Source organism: Corvus brachyrhynchos, unplaced genomic scaffold (assembly GCF_000691975.1).
Source record: "Corvus brachyrhynchos isolate BGI_N302 unplaced genomic scaffold, ASM69197v1 scaffold381, whole genome shotgun sequence".
Lineage (NCBI taxonomy): Eukaryota > Metazoa > Chordata > Aves > Passeriformes > Corvidae > Corvus > Corvus brachyrhynchos.
The window spans coordinates 1,119,805-1,123,530 of record NW_008236219.1 but is presented as its reverse complement, the minus strand read 5'-3'; the positions used below and the strand labels follow the sequence as shown (position 1 = coordinate 1,123,530).

At 41.8% G+C, this 3,726-nt stretch overlaps 1 protein-coding gene across 4 annotated transcripts in view; it reads left to right on the top strand.

Moving 5' to 3' along the window:
* Nucleotides 1-466: 466 nt before the first annotated feature.
* Nucleotides 467-3,726, top strand: part of LOC103624216 (follistatin-related protein 4) — a 228,162-nt gene continuing 224,902 nt past the window's right edge. For 3 of the 4 annotated variants that reach the window (XM_017746903.1, XM_008643431.2, XM_008643430.2), the window contains exon 1: nt 470-1,103. The gene's annotated coding sequence lies outside the window, so the exon portion shown is untranslated. Of the gene's footprint in view, nt 1,104-3,726 lie in introns of all 4 variants that reach the window. The other variant, XM_017746904.1, reaches the window with a different exon arrangement.

Genomic DNA, 3,726 nt, shown 5'->3' with positions numbered 1-3,726 from the left:
GTTTGATGCTCCCCAGATTTCTTCTGGAGCACTGAAGTGTCTTGGGGAATTTCATAATCAAATGAAATATTTTTAAGTAGCTTTTGCTCAAATGCAAAGTCCGCTTTGTACTTAAACATCAAAGCTGATTCTAATGAGTTCTTAATGCACCCAAACTTTCCGTATTTAACTGCAGACAGATGACTGAAATAATTATTTGGTTTCTGTATGTTTTGCTGAAAGAATGGCTTTTCTACTTAATTTTGTCGCTTGTTTTTGTAGCACTTAACAAGAAATTATGGATGTCAAAATTATTTTGCCAGCAATAGAAATGCTGTTTAGATAAGGCCAGAGCAATTGGGAAGGTTGATGGCAGGAAGTAAGGACCAGATTCTTATCTGATTTTAATAGGGCCAGTTTGTATAGAGGTAACAGTTATGTCCAAATGCTTTCTTTTTGCTATAGCAACAGTCAGAACTTCAACTAATTAAGTTCAGCCTCTTTCTGATGTGAAGCCTGTTGGAAATTATTGAAAGCTATTGCAAACCAGTAATTTCTCAAATAAGCTGCAGTTTAAGTAGCCCTGAAAACAAAACCAATAACTGCTTTCAGCAAATTCTTTAATCTCATTACAATCACCATAATCGAATTCTTAAAGCTTTTGTGTTGTGGAGAAAAAAGTTGTGGGCTCACTGCAGGATCTGGCTGTTGCATGTCATAGAAATGCTTTAAACAGTTTGTGCTGTTCTCCACTCAAATGGCCAAGATGCTTAATCCCTGTCCTTTTTCAAGGTGACCCTTTTTGCTTGAGCAGCTCCAAAACCTGTGCCCTAAAACCTGTGCTTGTCTTTATCTTGCATCTGCTTGCTGGTCTTCCTCTTCCACTGGGGATACTGCACACATATGCTTTAAATTTGGGGCTCTCCCTGTGTGTTGGTGCCTGCCCAGACCCATCTGGCCTCGGCATGGGTGTTTTGCTGTTGCCATTGTTTTTGAGCTGCTTCAGATAACAGTGCATAGCCTGGTGCTGCTGTACTTGTGGAGTGTTTCTTGCTAGAGCAGTGTCAGCTGGAAAGAAAGCTGGAAGGCTGCTCTAGCTCAAAGGAGGAAACCACAATCTTCAGGTAAACTTTTTGACTTTGCATAGTATATTCTTTATCACAAAGGCCTGTATTTATTCTTTCTTTTGAGTACAACTGCTTGTTGTATGCAAACCTTTCCTGTGCAAGGTTTGATTTATCTGGGCAGCGATGTCCATACAAACTCAAATCCAGCAAATCTGTCCCTCCTGCAAGCGAGGAAAGGAAATGGATAGTAAAACTTGTCTGAGCTTACAGTGGTGGTCTGGATCTATTCAATCAATTTGAGTTTTTCTATTGACTTCAGGGGACTTTCAACCTGCAGTCTGGTAGCCGTATTGTGTGGTGTAGCTGCAGACTGGGTTCTGCAAGGAGCCTTCCCTTCAGCTCAGGGTAAGGCAGTGCTGAGCTGTGGTTTAGGATGCCAAGTGACATGAAAATGCTGTGTGACTCCAGAATAAGCTCTCACTTGATATTTATGGTATATGTTTGTTGCTTGGATAAGGCTATTAAGATATAAAATGTATATTAATGTGTCCTCCTCTTGCTGTGACTGAGAGCAATTAGTGTACTGTCAGCGTGCAATAAAAATAAGTGACTTTTAAACTGTCTAAAGATGTTCTAGAAATTCTAGTTATAAAGCAACCAGAGTTTCTATCAGGTAGAGTTTTCCCTTTCAGTTTCATCAGTGTAACAGATCGTAATCCAAACACCTTCATGCTTTCTGTCAGTTGTTTACTAAATATACATTAAACTATTGTGTTCCCTGTTTTGTTTCAGTTCCCTGTTTTTTAATTTCAAGCAGGATATGAGTCAGAGGTCTCTAGAACTGTGATGTTATTTGCTGTGAGGGCATCAACTGAGCATACAAAATACTGCTATTAAAGAAAAAAAAAACCAAAACCCTGTGAGAAACAATGTTGCTGTGGAAGAGCAATTCATAAAGTAACAATGTACTTGTCGCTTATTGATAGAGTGACTTTGGTTTATGAAACATTTATTTGTAGTCCCAGTAACATTACATCTGAGGTTCATAATTGGAATTTAGAAAGCCTAATAAATTTTGATTTCATCCTGAATGCTTTCCATTCAGTGTGTTTACATTAGTGCTGAGAAAAGGCATTGCCTGAGCTCTGTGGGTGCTGTATACTGTGCTCAATCTAGTGATGGGGTGTCTTTGGGCAAACAAAATAACCTGAAACTGTCACTGCTGGTGTAAATGGTCATGGCTCCAAAATTAGGAGTGATGCACCAAGGCTTGGATAAACTCCGTAGCAAATACATGGCAGGAAAACACTATAAAATGAGTCTTGTCAAGACAAGATATGTCATGGTGAGTTAATTCAGCTTGGTTGAATTTTGCTATTAGCAGGTAACCCTCCTTGTTGATGTGTATGGCTCAAGCCAGGCAGCAGCCTGTCCCTCATCCTATAGAAATGCTGTTGCTTCATTAAGGGTCATTATGCATCATTAACGGTCCATTTTAGCCTTCCTCAGCCATCTCAGAAATGGTTCCAGGCTTGAATATTCCTTTGGTATTTTAATTGTAAAAAGTAATGACACAATCTTGTGTTATTTTAAGTTCAGAGAAAGGACAGCTCCTGGCTTAGCTTGCAGGGCACCAGCACAGGGCTGTGATGTGTGAAACACAGGAGTTCCATCAGACACCACTTTGAGTAACTGCACTGGTGTTCTTTCCAAATTTATTAAAAAACTACACATGACAAGAACCACTGCTCAAAGTGGATACCGATGTAGTGGAAATCCCTCCAGTTCCCTACAGGTGATGTGGGCTGTGGTAGCCTGTTTCCAGGGATGTGGTGCTGCTCTTGAGTGGGGTGAGTGTGGGAGGAATTGGAAATGTCTCTGTTTGGGACAGAGGAATATGAGTGCAGAAATCACAGCCGCAGGTAGGACTCACCTCCATTATGGTTGAAGAAACATGTCAGCCCTCTTCAGCAAAGGGTTTGTTTCATGTCTTTCAAGTTTGGGTATGTTTGGTGACCATCTGGGCAGATGTCCTCATCTGGAGGACGAATGACTGTCCCTGTGTGCTGGGTGCCAGCCATCAGCCCTGGCTGACCCTGCACACCTGATTGTAGCTGAGGGGGGTGGCAGTGGCTGTGTCTGCTCAAGGCAATGTCACCTTCTGAGTCAGAGGAGAATAATGATATTTTCTGTCACTTTGCTGGGAGCCTCCAGTGGTCAGAGAAGCAAAGGTGGGTGTCTGGTGTTTTCCTGAAGATCTGCTGAGGGTACAGGTGGGAGTCCCTGACCGTGAGTGACCCTGTGCTGCTGGGGCTCTGGAGAAGGGATAAAGTTCACCCTTTGGCTTCCTGCAGTACTATAAGACCGTGTTTTGATATGGTTTGCTTTTGGCCACAGTAGTTACAGAAATCCCAAGACTTTGGTTCTGCAGGTGTTGTGCGGCAACAGGGTGGGAACAGCACATCCTGAGGAAGATAGTTTTGGGGTGAAACTACTACAGTATGGGAACTCATTGCCAATACACTGGAGAGTGTAGAGCTCCATTGGCATTGACTGAGTGTGGATGGACACTGTCAGCTGAAGCCTCTGTGTTACTGAACTGGAGCTGGGTTTTGCTGTAAGATGAATGTTCTATAACTGTTCTCTCTTTTTTTTTTTTTTTTTTTTTTTTCCCACAAAA